The sequence below is a fragment of the Diabrotica virgifera genome, chromosome 5 (genome assembly GCF_917563875.1).
Source record: "Diabrotica virgifera virgifera chromosome 5, PGI_DIABVI_V3a".
Lineage (NCBI taxonomy): Eukaryota > Metazoa > Arthropoda > Insecta > Coleoptera > Chrysomelidae > Diabrotica > Diabrotica virgifera.
In genome coordinates, this window is record NC_065447.1 from 141387243 (window position 1) to 141410046 (window position 22804).

Below are 22804 nucleotides of genomic sequence, written 5' to 3' on the forward strand. Positions count from 1 at the left end.
TCTCGTATTTTACGTCGAATTCTTGTTGTATGCTGTTTTAAAGCGGTTCGTTGTTTTTCGCTAGTCGCCGTCGTTTCATCAAATTCAGTATGTTTTCTGTCGTCCAAGCCTGTTTTTTAGCATTGAGCTGCTTTGTAAATTCCTCACACAGATTTCTTCTATCTGGAGGTGATGACGTAATCAACGATTTTTTTAACCCGGCACCTGCCACGTGGGGTGTTACCAGCACTCCATAACACATTTTTATCAAATATTTGGTATTTAAAGTTTGGTAGTGGAGCTATGCGTCATAGTAGCTTTCTATAATATTATATAGCATAGACGTGTTAGTGTTTGTAGTGGCTATTTAGTGTCACTCTGAACTTATAGCTCTAAAATCGAATTATGGTATCATCATCTGGCACTTTAAGTTTTAAATTTTTTTTGTAATTTTGATAAACAAGTCAAATTTACATTTTTTATTGAAATAACTGATTTAAATTATTAATATAGACTCTATACTCACTTAATCTTATTTTTTTAAGATATTTTACTTAACTTCATTTATTATGGCTTGGTACTTGCTAATTTGCTTATAACACCTTTTTCATTTTATTTTTTAACTTCTATAACATATTAGTGGCTAATAAGTTAATAAAACATGTTTTTTTATATTCTTGTGTTACTCAACACATTATTTTGTTTTTTAAACAAGTAGATCACAGAAAATTTTTAAAGGGTGCTGTGAGCACCCCACGTGGCAGTTGGCACCTTGCAAAGCCACGTGGGAGGTGCCGGGTTAAGTGAAAATCGGGGTCGTGTGCTAGCTCATTTGAAAGGCTACCAAATTCTCTATTTAGTTATGTAAACATTCACGTAATTATTTATAAAGTTTGTCCAAAAGTTTTTTATTAAATTGAGATAAAAAGAAGAATGTAATGTATGTAATTTATTGAATTCAAAATACATATTACTGCTGTCGAAAAATAGTAAAAAGTTGATTTGACAAATGAATCTTGTTTTTTAAGTAAACTCACTGTTAAACCTGCTAACCACCTGCCTCTTAGCAGTTTGAACATTTATTTTAAGCGAAAATCAATGTTTATCCTTCAATTAAATTATTTTTTTCCTGTTTTCTAACAGCAGTAAAATCTATTTTAAATTAAATAAATTACATACATTCTTCTATTTTTGTGTCAATTAATTTAATTAAAAAAATCTTTTGGACACCCCGTATCAATAATTATGTTATTGTTTATATTACTACATGGAGAATTAAATAATCCTTCAAATGAGCTAGCACATGTCTCCTATATTTAAAAAAATCGTCGATTAGGGCATCATGCCCAGATGGATGACGTCACTAGTGTGATGCATATGTCAGAAAATCGTAATTTAAAAATAAAAGTAGACCTGCTTTGGGATTCGTTCATGAAGAAATGAATTTATTCCAACGTTTACGTGCTTAGTGTATATAATAGAGATCGTTTGGCTTTTATATGCACGTAATTTTCTCCACAACCATTAATAAATGTAATTGATTTTTGAAATCATTTTAGTAATTAAAAGTATAAAGAAATCTCCAACCTTGAGGTAGAACCTAATCTATATCCTAGAGCCCCTGTCGCAATAATTGGAAAATGCGGTATTAAGCAGGTGGTCTCCAATACACGCTGTACGCAGCCTATGGCGTCTATTGGATACCACAGGCTAAGTCGGTGGTCACTACAATTCACCCTGTAATTTGAATTTGTTTTAGAATTACCCTTTTTTTAAATATTTTTGGTTGTAAGATAGTTCTTTGTCCTTCAAAGATTATTAAAAGTAACGAAAATAAACAAATTTCCTACGGCGTGACGTTGTACTCAACCTACAGGGTCTATTGGAGACCACAGCCTTACCGATTAGCAAAAAGAAAAGAAACCTGAGTTCTAGTACGAAAATGATTTTGTTACATTTTTCTTCGTTTATTCGCGACACCATGCGAACGCGCACTCATTTATTCATAATAGGTACGTAAAGGTAAGTACCCATACAAGGGTGATCCGCGCTCTGTGTAGCTGCTCAAATGGATACGACAAAATGATTTCATTTTCCTGATAAACTTATAACTTTTTGATAGTAAATTTTTAGTTTGGTAGTTTAATATATTTGATAAGAATGTTAATAATAAAATTTTATAGGCATTGGGCCCAAACTTAAAAAAATGGTTACCTCGCTTATGATACTTCGTTTAGTCAGTTTTTCATGTCGAGTAGTACAACTTTTCTAATACGGAAAATTTTCGAGAGTGGCCGTTTAGTAAATATAGGTTTAAAGTTTACTCTTAGAGTACCCTTAAAATTTGTCGGACAATTTTACCAGTAAATTGTAAGTATTATTTTCAAACAATCCTGCAAAAAAATCACCATTTATGACTCATAGTGCCACCCCATATGGAAGGGCGCACGCAATATACAAAGTCATGAAATTTATACCTTCACAGCGGATTTTTGCAGAATTATTTGATAAAAATAATTACAATTAACTAGTAATATTGTCCGAGAAATTTTTCAGGGTACGTATTTTTTAATTTTTTTAAGAGTTGTCGGACGCGTAATAGTTTGGAAACCTGTGTATTTACGAAACGCACCCCTCCCGAAAATTTTCCGTATCAGAAAAATTGTCCGACCAGACATGAATGACTGAATAAAAGATAAAACTTCATGAGGGAGGTAATCAAATTTTTTTAAGTCTGGGTCCAAAACCTGTAACATTTTATTAATAACATTTGTATCAAATATAGGGTGAATGGTGAGGAACGCACCAAACTTTAAGACTGTATAATGGTAGGGGAGCCCAAGCGGGGATTTTTGCAGTTACTCGAGCGCGTCAGATTATCATATGGGGAGAAACGTGGTACCCTGCAGATGTACCTCTGGCATATATTGGCTCTTAACACAGGGGAGTTCGTTTAGGGGGGCCCGAAAAAAAAATCTATCCTTAAAAATACTCGAAATTGTCAGATTAAGATAAGGTAAGTTAAGTACATGCAAAACAGTGTATATTTCATAAATCTGACGATTTGAGCGGGGCGTAAGGAAATTGGTGAGTCACAAAGTTTTACAAGAAAAAGCGAATATTTCGCGAAATGAACGTCAGATCGAAAAACTAAAAACTACATGTTCAATATTTTTCAAAAATCTATCGAAAGATACAAAACATGACCCTTCACAGAGAGGGGTGGGGGGTAAATTTAAAGTTTAAAATACAAATCCCGCGATATTTCGCAAAATAAACATCAGATCGAAAAACTGCAAAATACACTTATTTAATATTTCTGAAAAATATATCGAATGGTACCAAACGCGACCCCCCACGAAGGTGGGGTGGGGGGTTACTTTAAAATCTTAAATAGGAGCCCCCATTTTTTATTGCAGATTTGGATTCTTTGCATAAAAATAAGCAACTTTTATTCGAAACATTTTTTCGAATTATGGATAGATGGCGCTATAATCAGAAAAAACCATTAATGGAAATGGAAAATTAAATTAAAAAATGGCAAGCGCCCGCTAAAATGGAAAATTTTACTTAAGTTTTTTTGGTCTTCGGACCTAATAATCACAACCCAATAGGTCGCCAAAGCGCTCGAGTGACTGCACATTTAGCATACTTTGCTCCCCTACCATAATATACATAATAATAATTAAAAATAACTTATATATTACTATTCGATTTTCATTTATTGCCGAGATACGGGGTGATAAAATTTCTCTTACAAACTGACGATTTATTCATTGCTCTAAAACCGGTTGAGGTGTGCAAATGAAATTTGGTGGGCTTTAAGACTTTATATTTACCATTTCCGCGCGTACGGGTGGCATCTAAACATTCCGTATATGTATTTGGCACCTAGGCGTTTTCTATTGGTTCCTTGCGGCACGCGCCCATATTTCAACCAATAGGCGGTGAGGTGCCATTCACGTATACGGAATATTATTCGGTGCGAAATTCATATACGAAATGTTAAATATTTGTAGACGGAAAAAGAAAACTTTTTGTTAGAGTTGGTTAAAAGGTGATTCATTTTATGTACTTGTTAATTTATTATTAAATAAAAATAAAACAATTATAGCATATGGAATGTTATTTGATGCGAAATTCATATACGGAATGTTAAATGTTTGTAGAAAAAAAAGACGAATATTTTCGTCTAGTAGCACACAGCCCTAAACTTCAACAGAATCGAATAGCTGAAACATATCTAAACATACTAAACAACACGTGCAAGTCATTAAAAATTCTGCGAAAGCGAAACCTTAGTCAAATAAAGAAATAATGTCTCTCAAATGTATACCATTCGCATTAATTCGCACCAAATAACATTTCATAAAGGTAATAATTGTTTTGTTTTCTTTAATAATACATTTTAACAAAATATTTTAAAATCAGTCTTCTCTAACTGACTTAATAAAAAGTCGTCTTTTTTAGTCTACGAATATTTAACATTACGCATATGAATTTCGCACCAAATAACATTCCAAATACTATAATTATTTTATTTTTATTTAATAATACTTTAACAAGTACCTACATAAAATCAATCTCCTTTTAACCAACTTTAACAAAAAGTTATCTTTTTTCCCTCTACGAATATTTAACATTCCGTATACGAATTTCACACCGAATAATATTCCGTATACGTGAATTGCACCTCGCCGCCTATTGTTAGAAATATGGCCGCATGCTGCAAAGAACCAATAGAAAAGTCCTAGGTACCAAATACATATACGGAATGTTTAGATGCGTAAGGGTGATGGTCTGAACTTTTTTAAACAAAAAAAAATAGTACGCCACTGAGATATTTCATATTAAAAATTATTTTTAAATTCTCCTTTCAATTTCTGACAAACAATCTATCTACCCGTTTGTTCATACGACGTTTCGTTTTCACGCAAATATAGTTATTTTCCTACCTAGTGCGGAAAGTGATACTTTCACGCACGACACTGCCGTTGACCCGAACGACGCGATAGCGGAGTTCGGACAAGCAGTCGAGTGCGGGGAAGACACTTTCCGCATGAGCTAGGAACAATATTTTTTCTAGGGCCGTACGTTTAAAAAAAAGGCACAACAAATAGAGTTATATCAATTTTTATTTAGGAGTAAAAATACACAATTTAATTCTTTGACAAGGTTGTGAAAACCAAACCTTCAATATCATAATTGTTTACCATGAGGACGATATTATTTTAAATGACGACGATTCAAAACCATTGATATTTTCTACTGATTTGACTTTTAAATATTATGTCAAAATAATTTTATTTCAAAGAATTATCAGGAGTAATTGCACAAGAGCTCTGAAATTATTGAATTTTTCCCGAGTGAAAGTTTGACAGTTTTAATTCGAGTGAAATTATGTCAAAGTGTCACGAGAGCAAAAATTCTATATTAATTTCAGAGGTCGAGTGCAATTTGTTGCGATTATTTCATGAATAAAACTGTTCAAAACCAAAATTTTATTGTAATTTATTTATGTAAGTACCATTAAACACACAGTTTTTATAAATATTTGACGATTGAAAGTCATCACTTTTATAATTTTTAAAACATTCATTGTCATTAAGGTCACTGAATGTATTTTTTCGTAGCAACGAAGGGCATCTGACGTAATATACTTAACGACGGGAGATTATAAAAAATTATCGATTTAATTCAGATTTCTGTAGCTTTCTATTGGTCAGAATCTCCTATGAATGAAATAATCGCGTTAATTTCATTAAAACCTGAAAAGAATAAGATAGATTTGAAATAAATTAGTAAATAATATCTAAATATTAGTTTATTGCATGTATAATAATATATTATAATGCCATTTTACAAGTTATTTTACTTTCCCGCAAGCCGTACGGGAAAATTTACTTTCTCGCACGCCGTGCGGAAAAGTGCAACTTTCGGAAACGAAATGCGTGCGTGAAAGTGACTGTTTTGGAACTGCCGTAGAAAAATAAAATATCTTAACGCTTACAAAGTAATTAATGTAGAAACTTCGTAGAATAGTTTGTAAGCGTTAAGATGTTTTATTTTTTGCAAGAAAACGAAGCGTCGCATGAAAAAAAAGGAGGATAGATCTTTTGTCACAAATTAAACAAGAAATTCAAAAGACATTTTTAATTTGAAATATCTCAGTGGCGTATTGTACCATTTTTATCTTTAAAAAATTTCAGCCTATTACCCGTACGCGCGCCAATGGTAAATATAAAATCCTTAATTGTATGTCAAAAAATACGCAAGAACTACGTTATAAAATACAACAAATTTCATTTGCACACTTAAGTGGTCTACAACTGGTTTTAGAGCAATAAATAAATCGTTATTGTGGAAGAAAAATTCACACCCCGTATCTCGGAAATAAATGAAAATCGAATAACATATGAGTTATTTTTAATTATTATTACGTATATTATACAGTCTTAAAGTTTGGTGCGTTCCTTCCCACTCACCCTGTATATAAACTACAAAACTAACAATCTGCTATCAGAGGTAAAAGAAGTTTCTCACGATAGTGAAATCTTCTTGTGCGTATTACACGTATTATGAATAAATGAGGTCGCGTTCGCGCGTCGGATAAAATTTGCTATAAGTTTTTGATCATTCAATTTGGAAATATGAAACTACCCAGAACACTTCTTTAAATATTTATTGTAGAATTGTTATAAAAAAGTAGATTCAAAAATTTGTAACACCAATTTAGAAAAAAACATCCGACAAGCAGCATACTTTTTTTTAATATCAGAATTTTCTTTATACTTTCATTTTTTATTTTATAGTTCGAAAATATCTCATTTCTTGTTTTTTTTATGAAAATGTATTATGTAATGCAATGTAATATATTTGGAATATTGTAGCAAACAGTAATTTATTATCTATCGTGGCTGAATGGATCAAGTAATCCAAAGCCAATAAGGAAGAAAAAAAAAATTTATGAAAATGTCCATATTAGAAAATGTCTATTAAAAGAATTTGGTAATTAAAATTTAAGTTTGACATTTTAAGTAAGAAATTTAATTAAGACAGACAAAAGTTTCAGTTATTTGAAAATTTGAATGAAATAATCAGTTGAAATTGGTTAACTCTCATGTTAAAACGTATAATATAGTTTATGATAAAAGTGTTTAGAATACTGAGATCAGTTACCTACCTATATTTTACGACATATAGGATATACAGCGTGTCTACTTAAGTTGGAAACATAATATGTAAGACTTTTTTGTTATTAATTTTACGAAAAAAAGTTATTCTTTATAAAAAGTTCTGCATGCTCTAAAACCTAAGATTCAAGCATCAGATATCAAATTTTTTCAATATTATACGAGGTATGTCAAAAAATATGAACTGCGTTCAAGAGTAAAGTACCTTTATTTCGCTCAATATCGAAAATTCTTATTATGAGAAGTTGTTTGGAAATAAAAACTAAGATCAAATATGCAACTACATGCTTCTAATTAGAAAAAAAAAATATTTTCCAAATTTATTGATACTTAACTTCGTTTCTATTTATTACACATACGATAACTCTTTTATTATTACTTTTACGAAAGAAAGGTATTTATAAAAAGCTCTGTATGTCCCAAGACCGAAGATGCAACTACCACATATCACATTTTATTAATTTTATACGAGGTATGTCAAAAAATATGAATTTCACTAAACACTAAAGTACCTTTATTTTTCACAATATTGAAAATGTCTGCCAGTCTATCAAATCGATGTAAGACGAAGCGTTTAAATCTATCTTAGGCACTTCAAAGACTCGAAGCTGAAGGGATGCAGATGGTTTCCTTGCCTTTATAATGCGTCTAGCGGCAAGTTCTCTCACATGTTTTTGTTCGTCAGATAACATAGATAAGAGCAAGTTCTCTGGGTGCGCAAAGTAAGCATTTCGCTTTATTACAGGATCAACGACACTCTTCAATTCTTGCGGAAGATATCGAGAATAAAATACCAACTTCCAAAAGTGCCTTGCTCCATCTTTACATGTCGGATTTAATTTGATTTCGAACCAAATAGGAGCATATACTTTAACTACAAAAGTAGCGAGTTGTTTGAGTTCGTTTGTAGGTATCTCAGTGGAAACATATAAGCGCAAAATCCTGTTGGCCTTTGTTAGCCACCTGGCATGCGACATTTTTCCCGGAGAGCGATTAGACAAATCAGAAGGGCACTTACGACTTATGACGGCAGATGTGATATGATAAAGGTAACATACCTTCTATATTTTCAAACACGACAACAGAGCGCTTCTTGCAATCATCTAATAACTTTCCGATAGCACCTGAATAAGTATTAGGTCCTGTTGTGGTGCCATCAAGTTTTGCAAATAAATGTCTTAAGGGCAGTTCATTTAAGTGTAAAAGGTATATGATCCATTGAAGTGGTCGGTGTAAACACTTTTCCAAGAGCCGTATGGCTCTGCCGTATTTGCCCGTATTAGTTACCGTCCCATCACAACCTATGGCAAGAGTATCCTCTAGAGACATATTCAGTTGACCTGTTACTGTTTGAAAGATAGCAGACTCCAATCCTTTTGCAGTTCCATGGCTTGGAACGGCATATCCGACAAAAACTGATCCTGGTTCTTTAATTATTGAAATATGTTCTTCCACAGATGTTGAGCGGTATTTTTCCCCCTTTCATAACAATTTTCAGGGTCTTATCTTTTCGTCCATCAAAAAATAAGGCAGGAATAGTATCTAGTTGGCTTTGAGATAAGGTTTCTTTTTGTAATTTTTGTCTCGCTCGTCGCAATTTCGACTTATCGATTACTTCGTTGTTGATTTTCACATCTTGCAAAACAGCAGAAGCGACAGCAGCAGCTGCTCTATCGGATATCCCGTATTGGTCACAGATAGTTGATAAATTCTTGAGAGATGTTATTTCACAATTTTTTGATGCTGGTTTTGATGAACTTGGGGGCAAAGTTTGTTCTTCATCGCTACTTCCAGACGTTATTGAGGTATTAGGATTTTCGTGAGAAGGGCCTGGTTCACAAACGCTAGAATCGTAATAGGATTTAAGCTTAATTTTTCTATCACTCAGTTTTCTTTTCCTCTTACTTGTCAATAAATCAACAGTTCCCATAATCATTTTTCTCTCTGTTCTCTGATCTATTAAAAAAAGCTCGTTCTTCCTTAGGAATCTTTTGGTCTTTGGAACATTTGTATAACTCTAAATCTTTACACTTACATGAACTCAAATCAAACAGTTTTTCCGAATTTCTATGAAAATCTTGAATTTTTTGTTCTGATAAACGCTTCAAAGATTTTATTAAATTTTTACACTTCGCGTGGTAACTTTTTATCAATTGCATCACACGATTATGAGACACAGTAGGAATAGACGCTTTTCTCCATAAATATTCAACTTTAGATGACACTATTTCAGATACTTCATTAATGGATGGCTCTTTTTTGAATTGTTCTCAAGTTTAAGCTGATGTCTTACTAAATTGTAATATTTTATAACTTGTTTTTAAGTGGGTAGTTGATTTTCGTTAATTTCTTCCGGAGCACTAAATATGGGACAATTTGTGGATTTTCGGGTATTATTTGAAATCTCCATGATGCACAAAGTCACAAAGCTAACAAAAACTACTTAAAATCGCGAAAACATTAGATAAACGCGCGCAACCTTTCGCCCGGAACTCATTAGGTGCACTGAGGCAAAGACGCGTGATCGACAGTTTACGCATTCTTTCCCCACTCCTTCCTCCGCAGTATGCGCACGATTATTCTCATATTTTGGATTGATTATTATTTGTATTACGTGTATCTCTGAATATAAGAATGTAATATCATTTTATGCCATGTAATTTATACAATAAACTCTGATAAAATAAATGTAATTTTAACAATTTTTCCGAATTTTCAAACGTCATGCGCGGGTAATTAATGTTAATATAAATAAAAAATAAATATGCACGTTTTTAAGTCTCTACCCAGGTCATGCTTTTCGCACTATTACAAATCGAAATTCGCAAAACAATATTTTCGACCCACCCTAGTTCTTAACCCTTGACCGAAATTCATATTTTTTGACATACCTCGTATAATATTGAGAAAATTTTATATCTGATGATTGAATTTTAGGTTTTAGACTATGCAGAGCATTTTATAAAGAATAACTTTTTTTCGTAAAATTAATAATAAAAAAGTTTCCCATGTGTTTCCAACTTAAGTAGACACGCTGTATATTAATACAATAATACCAAAACAACCTGTACATTAGAATCATCGTCAGCCAGTTAATTGCAGTATAAAACGTTGTTAAATGTTCCTACGTTTTATTTAATTTACGTTCTTACTAATTACCAGGCTCCCGACGATTCCTTCTTTTTGCTCATGTTGCGCAACTTTATTGTACAAAACAATTGGTCTAATTGTCCATAAATACCGGTTATAATTCAACTTTATGACCTGGACCTGTTATTTCTCTGAAATACTGTGCTACAAAAAATATTCCAGAAAAGCTATTTTTTTTTACTTACAAGAAAATTTTTGAAGTATTTTTATTATTAGAAGTTGTTACTCAAACAATAATTCTGTAAAAACTTATTATAATAATACTGTATATTTACTTAAGGGCGTAGCCCCAAAAATTTCGCGGCAATGTGTTTTAAATGTATTATTTTTTTTTCGAATCCTGAGAAAAGTAATAAGCATTTTTGCAAAATTTAAACGCAGATTGAAAGACTGGATTATTACCGAGGACCTAAAGTCTCTGAAAATTTCTATAATATTTATTGAAGTTAAAGGGGTGAAAAAATTTAGTGTGGTTTTTAATTTCAAATATGTCATTCAAAAGAAACTTTTTGGTTATTCTAAGGGTACGAACAGAACAAGTGGGTCGCGGTGGAGGTGGAGGTCGCGATATATGTTACTAGTTAAGTCGCGGTCGATGTCGACAGCACATAGCAAGGAGGTTACCTGCGCTGCTCAGTTTAGCTAGGACCACTATCAAGTGAAGTCGTATGATGAAATTTTGATTACAAAAGTGGAAACTGATAGTTAATATACTCAATAGTGCATCCGGGTTTTTTCCCATAATACGGAAGTGAGCTGCACAATTGCTATCAGATCCTCTTTCATATTTAGCACTTAAAATTCAAAAATTAACTGAATGCGCAAAGGAGATTATAGGTAGAAACTCTAGTACCGTAGCGCACGAAATGGCAAAGGGCAGGGGAATGACAACTTAGGCTTGAACGCATCAATCACAGGGAAGCATCGCAGTAGACATCCATGTAAAAACAAACTCATTTAATTTTCAAAAGCATCGATGTAAACCTCCTGGATGGCATCGCGCTAAACTTCCACCGCGACTTACCTGCTCTGTTTTCTTCCATTCACTACAATGTATTTGTTTTACATGCATGTCGACATCGACCGCGACCGCCACCTCCACCTCCATCGCGATCCACTTCTTCTGTTTTTACCCTAAGGGACTTTAGGCCCTCGATGCGTCTTCTTCCACGACTCTTTCTACCCTGTATTCTTTTTTGTGTTATTAATTGCAACAAGTTATTATGCTCGCCTCTCATGACATATCCCAGATATTTCCCAGTTTTCTGACTTTAATTGTATTTAAAGCCTCTCTTTCTTATCCCAATCTTCTCAACAACTAGACATTCGTGACTCTATCTATTCAACTTATTCTTAAGATCTTTCTTTATGACAAGTTTGACGAAGAGACTAACACCTAAACTTGATTTCTATCACCTCAAAGAATAGGAAGGATTTAGGGCAAGATGTGGCACCGATGACCATTTGCATACCATAATAGTTATTTATGTATGTATTTATGAGTCAGTAAAGTGACTCTTTATCGAACGAGTCTGATATTACGAGAAGAGCGAGCGAGGCGAGTAAGAGACGAGTTCGATAAGGAGTCTTTACTGACGTGGAGCATACAAAATTTTATCGTCAACATATTTTTTAAATTTAATGTCGTCCGAACCACTGGGGTTATAAACGACAACAATGGAAAATACATATTAAAAATAAAAATAGATTATAATATTAAGTAAAAAGTATACCTGAAAAATTTGTGAAGCATTTAAATGTCTTTTATTGCTAAGAAGCTCAGATATAATAATATGTCCCTGGGAAGGTTGAGTTTACTTCTCGTTTGCTGGTATATTTGACAATCGGTTAAGATAAGTTTTATTGATATAAAATAATATTTGGCAACATAATTTAATATTGGTTTTAACACTTAGTTGCAATTTACAATTTAAGAACTTTTTAAATTTTAGACGTCATAATAATTTCATGGCAGTGATGACAGATAACTTGCAAGATGGCAGCTTTCGATTTTTAATCGATAGTTATCAATATTGAATAATTACTAAATCGGTAAAGTTTTAGTTTATTTTATACGAATATAATTACAAAATACTACAGAATTTCACTTTTTGACATAAATTTAATTGATAATATCGCTAATTGCGTACAATATTTTTATTAATAAAAGTAAATAAATTTTAAGTCCACTCAAATACTCGCCATTCGATTACTGTCATCGACCACTTACATTCAATCTCGGTTAATTTGATTAATCGCGGCAGATAAAGTAAAATTCTTCTTTCAGTACAATAAAGTGTTACCTTACTGCCGCAAATGAGGGCAAATGAGTACAATAATGAATAACTTAGTGACGGTTGGCGATAAAGATATTAATTGAAAAATGTATCGAGTACCACATACCACTGGGTCTTGCATTTGTAACTTACTAGAAGGATTTTGATTCTGAAGAATTTTAAACAGTACTGGAAGCCCTGAAGCAGAGCTGAGTAGACTACAGGTACACGTCACTAATCAAAAACATCTATGACAACGCTAGATCAATATACGCCACACACTAATATACACGAAGACAGAAAAATTCAGCTTAAGTCGAGGAGTAAGAGAACACTCAATGGTAAGATAAGGGCATCAACATAGATGAAGAGAGATTAAATCATCTGAGTTTTGCGGTTGATGTTGTATTAATCGCAGATAACTTACAGTATACAGTTTCCAGAATACATTTGCATACAACTCTGTCTGAGAGAGCAAGATTGAAAATAAACATTGAGATAACTAAACTTATTACAAATCTCGTAATAGTGGAAATATAACTATTGACAATAATGCCATTAGGGGAGTGCATATAGATTTTCACTTCGGAAAAAATCAAACAAGATAGAACTTTTTGTAATTTCATTAAGAAATTTTTAATAAACAACATATCAAAAAGTTCTACACGAGAAGTGGGTGCTTCATTTTTTATTAAACAAATGAACTACGAAGTTTGATGTTTTTTTAAATAACTCCGAAAATATAAATTAAAGAACAAAACTGACTTGACCAATGAAAAATTCAGAAAATTTTACAAAAAAAACCTTATATAAAGTATTTTCTAAAATTAAATCTGCATCTTCTATAATTTTGTATTTATAACGCTAAAATCACCCTTCTCACAAATATTGACGCACTGTAAACTAACGTACGGCGAAGTGCACGGTTGAGTTATTTTAATGTAATTCTTTAACTAATGGATCAAATGAAATTTTACAAGTTGAACCCAAAAGAAGAATAATTAAGCTATCTTATGGTTATAATAAAAAGAAATAAAATTTATGGGTATAAGTACGGTGGGGGCGGAACGTGAGCCTTACATGAATTTTGTTTAAAAATTTTTTAAAAATGTGTAACTAATACAATTTTTCCGAAAAACCCTCAATTTTGCACAACTTACCTTTCAAGCATCGTACTAAATGACATTTCATTAAAAAAAAATCTCAAAAATTTAATTCAAATGATATGACGTCTTAAAAAATTGTAATTTTTGAAATCTTCGTAGTTTAATATGATTACCACCAATTTTAAACGGTATTACTCAAGTTTCAACAGATCTATTACAGTTTTATACGTGCTTTTTTAAAGCTTAGGATGTAATCTTGCACTAAATTATTTTACTTTAGAAATGAAATAGACTATTTTTTTTTGAGAAAATTAAGAAAGATAACAAAAATGTAATACAAAAACCGAAAATTACCAGCTAAAAAAATGTTTATATAAAGTGATCAAAACTTTTTTCTGTAAAACTTACCTAAAACACATTTAATAATAAACTTCAACAATAATAAATGTTCAGCAAAAATTTTTTTTTAGCTCTTATACAGTATGTCTGCGTAACTTGGAACCTATTGATAACTTTTTTATTACCTGTTTTACGAAAAAAAGTTATTCCTTATAAAATACTCTGCATCGTATATAATCTAAGATGCAATCATCAAATATCAAATTTAACCTTTAACTACACGCGCTGGCGTATTTTGTACGCCAGATATAAGAATTCTACTGCAAATATATTTAAAAATTTAATTTTTGACCTTGTTTGTCTCTCTAACCTATTACTGGAATGTGCTTTACAATTTGGTTTTAGTTTCGTTATAATCGGCGTTCTGGGAAGATCGTAATTTACAGTTTATTATTTGTTGTTTCCGGTGGTGAACAATATACGCCACGATTATATTAATATAAGTAGTAATATAAGTACATATTTCAATTGTTTTTTAGTCACTATGGCACAAAATATATTTTCCTTTATAAACAATACTTCTTTCCTGTAAAAAATCACATTTAAAAAATTTTATTATTAGTAATTTTATTTATCATAGAATCCAGTTATTCCGTGATTCCAGTTATAAATCCCAATTGGCTTACTGAGAAGGAACTCCAAGTATTCACTGATGCCGAATAAGGTTTATAACAAACAACTAAGTGTATTTTTTCAAAAAAAAAATAAACAAATCCGCTGTTTTTAAGTGTACTTCCTTGTGGCGTATAAAGTACGCCACGCGTGTAGTTATGTTATAACTTGATGCGCGGGTAGTTAAAGGTTAATGAATTTTATACGAGGTATGTCAAAAAATATGAATTTCCCTTAAGAGGAAAGTATCGTTAAAATTCACACTATCGAAAATTTGTTATTAAGAAATGTTGTTTGGAATTAAAAAAATTGTTTTAGTGTTCAATTACATCCTTCTAATTAAAATATTGTGAATAAAAAAGGCACTTAACTCTTAAGAAAAATTTATATTTTTTACATACCTCGTATAAAATTTAAAAAGTTTAATATCTGATGGTTGTATCTTAGATTTTAGACCAGGGAGACTATTTTATGAAGAATAACTTTTTTTCGTAAAAGTGATAATAAAATAGTTATAATTTTAATAAAATGATGAGTAGGTACCTACCCGTAATTTGAAAAAAAAATGGAAAAAATTTTTCGATTAAAATAATGTAATTGTATTGTAACAAAAGAGAAATCTTGGCCGACCGCCGTATAACAGTAAACACCTCGAGAATGACGTCATCGAATGATCTAGGCCTCGGCGGAAAGGAGAAGGAACTTCTCGAACGTACGACCCGTAGGCGGAACACGCTGATAGCTAGAGATGGGCGTCGATTGTTCCAGAATAACAACTGGGTATAAATACGGGCATATTTGTAAATAGTTTTTAGTCTTAAGCTAAAGTTTGTAAAGTAAACTTGTATAAATAAATAATAAAGTCGTAAATAAATACCCGAACGCTCGTTTTTGTTACAGTTGGTGTCGGTGTTCGGTAAAGTTAGTGCGATATAAATAAGTGAATTACAGAGAGACTTTAAAAGACTTTTGAACTTTATTCGTCGGGAATAACCGGAGTGCGTTAATTGTTCGGTATTCGGAAAGACTTTAAAAGACTTTTGGACTTTATTCGTCGGGAATAGTTAAAGTGCGTTGATTGTTCGGTATTCAGAAAGACTTTTAAAAGACATTTTGGAAAGTACGTGTGTGCCGACCAAAGATGTTGCTACAAGAACTTACAGTAAAACAGCTCCGTGAACAGCTAGAGGAACGGGATCTAGACAGCAGTGGGCTCAAGATAGTCCTACAAGCACGACTCGAGGATGTCCTCACGAAGAACGGAGAAGACCCAAAGACGTTCCACTTCCAGTCAGCAGAACAAGCAATCTTATCGAAATTAAAAACTGTTTCTGAAACGATCGATGATACTTCTAAGATAAATAATGAGAAATTCGAAACCATTTCTCAAAAGATCGACGAGACTTCTCAAGTAATTAAAGAAGTTTGTAGACAGAGCAACGAGAAATTTGAAAGTGTTTCTCAAGTAATTAAAGACGTTTGTAGACAGAACGACGAGAAATTTGAAGAGGTTTCTAGAACATTCGATAAGATACAGAAAAGCGTAGACGACAGTAAAGAAATGTTAGAAGAGAAGATCAAACAACTAGAGACTATGGTAACCAATACGAAAGTCCTACCTTCAGTTAATGCAGTAGTTTTGGCCGTAGAAGAGAAGATCAAAGAATTAGAGAGCATGATAACCGATACAAAAGTGCAACCGTCAGTTCATGCAGTATGTTTAGATCCTGTAGTGAAAGATGAACTACCGAGAGATGAAATGTCGCATAATATGAGATTCAAATTACCACCATTTGATGGAAAGTCCTCTTGGTCCATATACCTTAGACAATTCGAAGCTATTGCGACCGCCAATCATTGGACCGAACAAGAAAAGGCTGTTTCATTGACTGCTGCTTTACGAGGTGATGCTGCAGATATCTTAAGGTCAATTCCGAAGGGTCAATAAAAATGTTACCAGACCTTGTTCACTCGTCTAGAAAAACGCTATGGAGATGCTCATCTACAACAAGTATACAAAGCACAACTGCGAAGTAAAAGTCAACGAGCAAGTGAGAATCTGCAAGAATTTGAAGCAGATGTTGCTCGTGTGGTGCGGTTGGCTTATCCGGAGGCGCCAGACAGTATTTTAGAAGAAATTGCCGTAGATATCTTCATCAATGGGTTGAAAGAGAGTGAACTACAGAAAGCCTTACGACTAGCAAGACCGAAAGTTTTAGGTGAAGCACTTGCTATTGCCTTGGAACACGAAGCAGCTAGCCAAGCTTCACGAAACAATCGAGTAATAGCCGTGGAAAAAGGCGATAAGAGAAAAGATGAACGTTTGGTGGAAATGGTACGGAGGGTGATTCGTGACACGATGCCGAAGAGACGCGTGAAGAGGGCTGGAAGAGTTCGTTCAAATACAGATGCTTCCTCGATACGGCCATGCGGTGAAAGTTGTAATCACCGGCTTAAAGTAGAGGAACAGCGTTGCCCTGTGAGACGAACTACCGTATTTAATGAACAATGGCAGCCCCAACAGTTACAACACGCCCAAGAAGATGATCCATGTATAAAAAGAGTATTGGATTGGATGCGGCAAGGTGAGAGACCTAGTTGGCAGAACATTAGTGCATGTAGTCCAGAAGTCAAGGCCTACTGGAGCCAATGGAATTGCCTGGTACTAAAAGATGATCTTCTGTACAGAACCTTTGAGAAAGATGATGGTACAGAATCTAAGCTTCAGTTGATTGTACCTAAAAGTAAAGTGTCAGAAGTATTGCGTCAGTTGCATGACGGTACATCAGGTGGACACTTTGGTATTACGAAGACTCTGCAAAAGGTTCGAGAACGGTTCTATTGGGTGAACTGTAAAGATGATGTAAGAAGATGGTGCCAGAAATGTGAACTGTGTGCATCCGGTAATGGTCCAGTTGGTAAAAAGAGAGCACCCATGAGACAGTATAATGTTGGCAGTCCTATGGAAAGAGTAGCAATCGACATTGCAGGTCCATTTCCAGAAACTGATGCTGGAAATAAATACATCCTGGTAGCCATGGATTATTTTACGAAATGGACCGAGGCCTATGCATTACCAAATCAAGAAGCTGCTACCGTTGCAGAGGTACTTGTTAAAGAATTCTTCAGCCGATTTGTGTTCCCTTGGAGATCCACTCCGACCAAGGGCGAAACTTTGAGTCAGCTCTTTTCCAAAACGTTTGTAAATTGATTGGTGTCAATAAGACCAGAACAACACCCCTGCATCCTCAATCAGATGGGATGGTCGAAAGGATGAACCGAACGATGGGTAAACACTTGTCCAAAGTTGTATCTGAAAATCAGCGAGATTGGGACCAACACATTCATTTATTCCTGATGGCCTACCGCTCGGCCGTAAATGAAACTACAGGTCAAACACCAACCTGCCTGATGTTGGGTCGTGAAGTTCGTTTGCCCTGCGACCTAGAGTTTGGCTGCAGACCTTCCGAGGAACATGTTGCAGGCGAAGAATACGTCGACCGCCTGAAGTTACGAATGAACAACATTCATGAATTTGCCCGACAACACATCCAGATAGCCAGTGACAGAATGAAAGATCAATATGATTCTCGATGCAAGAATGAAAGCTTCGAAGTAGGTGATCTTGTCTGGCTTTATAATCCACAACGTCGTCGCGGCTTGTATCCTAAACTGCAAAGACAATGGGAAGGTCCGTATGAAGTTAAGAAGAAAATAAATGACGTAATATACAGAATTAAGAAGTTGCCAAACGGTAAACCAAAAGTTATTCACATAAATCGTCTTGCACCATATGCTGGCTCAAATGAAACAGAAGAAGCCCGAGTACTCCAACAGGAGATGAAAGACGCCGCACAGCCAAGTTTTAATCAATTTATGTCAAATTACGCAGCGAGAAAGAGTGCTAGATTCGGCGTGACCGCAGAAGTTCAGCAAGATCTGTTTGGTGTTCCAGAAAACGTCTCTCTAGCCCACTATGTTGCCCAAGACCTCGAGATGACTAAAGGAATCTCGTTCGTATTCAATAGAAAGTTCGGCCGCCTGGACGAGTTAAGACATCAGCACCCTAAAATTGGAAGAGTACTGCGATTGGAAGATGGTCCTCGATCTTTGCTGTATATGGTGACCAGGAAGTCTTACACGGACACGCCAAGCTACGAGAACATATGGCGTGCTCTAACTAATTTGAAGAAAACCGTGTGTAATTATGACATCAAAGATTTGGCTATACCAAAAATAGGCCATGCAGTAGAAAATCTGGATTGGAAGATTGTGAGAAGCATGCTTGAAGTGATCTTCAGAGAAACTGGCGTACGAATTACTGTGTGTTGCATGAACCCGAAGATGTCATACCCTTCAAAGACAGTAGACTGCTATTTCTTCTTGAAGGGTATATGCAGAGCTGGAGAGTCGTGTAGATTCCGCCATCTTGGGCCTTCATCTAGAGTTGCTGATCGGGACGCTCAGATCTTAAGAGGGGAGCAGTGTAACAAAAGAGAAATCTTGGCCGACCGCCGTATAACAGTAAACACCTCGAGAATGACGTCATCGAATGATCTAGGCCTCGGCGGAAAGGAGGAGGAACTTCTCGAACGTACGACCCGTAGGCGGAACACGCTGATAGCTAGAGATGGGCGTCGATTGTTCCAGAATAACAACTGGGTATAAATACGGGCATATTTGTAAATAGTTTTTAGTCTTAAGCTAAAGTTTGTAAAGTAAACTTGTATAAATAAATAATAAAGTCGTAAATAAATACCCGAACGCTCGTTTTTGTTACAGTATATTTAAACATAGTTTTTAATTTTAACCACCTTTTTTAATAGCATTTTTTGATATTCTGAAATATAAAGGTACTTTACTCTTTAACGAAATTCATATTTTTGACCTAACTCGTATAAAATTAATAAAATTTGATATCTGATGGTTGAGTTTTAGATTTTTGACTATCAAGAGCATTTTATGAAGAATAGCTTCTTTTCGTAAAATTGATAATAATTTAAAATAGCATACATATATTAAAGTCAGAATTTGGTATTAGTTTTGAGAGTAAACTAAATGTAAGCCCAAATACTTACGATGTCGGGATAGTATCACGAGGTTTTTTCCTGGTTTTCCCTCGTGATTTACTATGGAATCTCTAGCGCGAGAATTTTACTGCCATCGTTGCATTTGTTGTCTTTTTAAAGACAGATCACATGCTATGATTTTTTGTGGCGGATATTCTTGAGTTGGGGTTGATTTCATGTAATCGAATGAACTATCTTTTAGTAAAGTCTTCTACTTTAAAATGTATAATACATGCCTGAATTGCCGATATAAATGAGTCAAATTAAATAAATTATTAGAAGAATTTTTTACTAAGCAACAACATTTTTGTTTATTTAGTATTATTTTGTATTTTGACAACGACACCCGACTTGGGCGTCGAAACGTTAATAAATTCATTTTTTTGGTAAAATTGTGGCTTATGTCCCATTTAAAATAGTTCATTATAAAGCTTTTTTTAAACACTTTAAAAAATCTCTAATGAGTTTTCTCCAAAAATGGCTTCATTTTTTGGATATTTTAAGTTTAAATATCCTATCTGAAATTTGGCAAATATGAACCAACTTTTCACTAGCTATAACTCTGCTACTACCAAATCTAAAGACCTCGCGAATACACCATTTTTTCAATTTTTTACATGCTATATTTTTACAAAGAATATTTTTTTCGATAAAATACTTACGTTTTGAGTTATTTGCGAAAAACCTTCTAAAAACGTTGTTATTTTGTTGAAAAATGAATATATTCACTCGCAAATAACTCAAAAAGTATTGATTTAATGAAAAAACTTTATAGAACAAAAGTTGCTTAAAATTAGTTATTTTATCCATTTTGGGACTTATTTTGGACGTATATTTTTTCACCCCCGAGAAGAGCTGAAACTTACCTTCAGGGTAAAAGCACACATCAGCACAATATCACTTTTTTTCTTTGACGCGTATGCCAAATTTTATGTCAGTCCAAGTGGTTCTTTAAAATTTACAACAAAAACCGTGAAAGAATGTACATACTATTAGCGAACCGATTATACCTAAGTAGCTTCTCACTGTACAAGAAATAATATGGTCATTATGAAAAGTAATATTCTAATGTTTTTGCAATGCTCTGACGTCAGAAATCTTGACTCACGTAAGAGTGTTTTTGTAGAGAAAGTAGTATGTATATACATAAATTAATTTTGGGACGCCTACAAGCATATTATTATTATTTGTTCGCCGATAACAAAACGTATTTAATTAATGTTTGTTTTATTTTCTTTTATTTCTGCTCTTTTATTGCCATTGATAATATAAATATATTATTTAAAAATCCACGAGGAAAATAAAATTCCTGTAGCTGGTTGTATACCATAAATCACAAAAAATACAAAGTCCTTTGTAAAAAGTATATTTAAAAGACCCCGATAAAGGTTACATCACAAAGCAAAACGTTTTCGGATTAATAGGCAATCCATCATCAGTGTTAAGCCCTAAAATAGTAAGTATAACCTAATTAATGTTATTTAATGTTATAAAAGTTGACTAAGGTTAAGAATTGACAGAGGCCTTACTTACAATATCATGCATGCGTGAGCCACCAAAAAGTTATGGGTAAGAACCCTTTAAAATTTACAAGATCTTAAATGATACTACATATTTTTAATAAAACAGAATGTTTAAACATGTTGCAAATATCCCTGGATATAACCCAGGGCAACACAGGACTATAACCCGCGTGGATGTGATATGCAAGGAATGAACCTGACATATTGAAAATTTAACTGAACTGAAAGGTGAAAGAACTTTAGAAGTATGCCAGTAATAGATTGTCAATGCGACGTTATGAACTATTTTGTCACTTCAGCCAATGAGTTTAAAGTTTATGTTGATGTTGAAAATAAAACATTATCAAATATCCATATATTGGTGTTAGAAATATTCGAACATAAATGTAAAATTGTGAAATGTATGATAATATTTGAACATGACAACTGATAAATAAGTAGTAGGAGTTATACAGTCAGCAACACATTAGGATCTTACATAAGTGGTGATAGAATTATTAAAAATGCCTTTTACAAAATGCGTCTAGAATATCAGAATTTGTTTAATATGTTTTCGGCTCTTTGAAAAGGAATAGATTCCGAAACATCCGTATCAGAGGATGACAAGAGACTCGAATTGATTTAAAACGAAACGATTTTTTTTATTTTTAAAAATTGCTATTTATTTATGTGAAAATTAGGTTATAAACATTTGACGGTTCAACGGTATTTGAAAATTCCATTCTTGTATTAGTCGATGTATTTAAATTTGTCTAACTTCCGCCCTACTTGACGATAGGTAATTACCAAAATTATTATCAATATTAATATCACAAGAGAGTGAGAAAACTGAAAATAATGCGACGATTTTTCGACAACTAAAGTCCGCAGATAGTGTGCTACTTTTTTTATAAACAAAATGGCGCCCGAAAATCGTGTTTTTTTCAATTTTTGCTCTATGACTCCAAAGATTTTAACTTTACATATCAAAAACACTCAAATAAAAATTAACCGTAATTACATTCTGCATAGAGACGTGCTTTTCCAGATATATTTTTCCAGACGAAAATTTTCCCCGCAACAAAATCTTTAATTTTCAACTAAAATTTTGGATAAGTAATTGTTTATCAATAATTAAATAACTTGGTAATATAAACTATATTTTCGTTTAGATTATAATTCCAGAAGCCGATGGAAATTGAATGATCAGTTTAGCAACAATTGAATTGTTAATTAAAAATTTGCGGTCGCTCTAATAACCACAATCATTAAGATACATAAGAATAACTACTATTTTTGCATAAAAAGACACTGTACCTATCTAGTGCACTTTACAAAATTGAAATTGGTCTATCTAAGCGGCTTCAGGAATATTTTAAAATTATAAACAATTTTTTGGCTTATAAACAAATAGAATATCTCGGGAAATATTAAATTAAATCGTGAAAACGACATCATTTTAGAGCTCTTGTGTAATTATAAGTGATAATCTGTAAATTTAGAAGATAATAATTTATT

The 22804-nt window shown here is 33.3% G+C and overlaps 1 protein-coding gene across 2 annotated transcripts in view; it reads left to right on the forward strand.

Annotated features, from left to right (window-relative positions):
- The window catches only part of LOC126885167 (uncharacterized), a 457752-nt gene that overhangs the window by 55176 nt on the left and 379772 nt on the right, over positions 1-22804 (forward strand). The window contains exon 1 of one of the 2 annotated variants that reach the window (XM_050651589.1): positions 21076-21240. The exons of the other annotated variant lie outside the window; for it this stretch is intronic. The gene's annotated coding sequence lies outside the window, so the exon portion shown is untranslated. Of the gene's footprint in view, positions 1-21075; positions 21241-22804 lie in introns of those variants that run through there. 2 annotated transcript variants of the gene reach the window in all.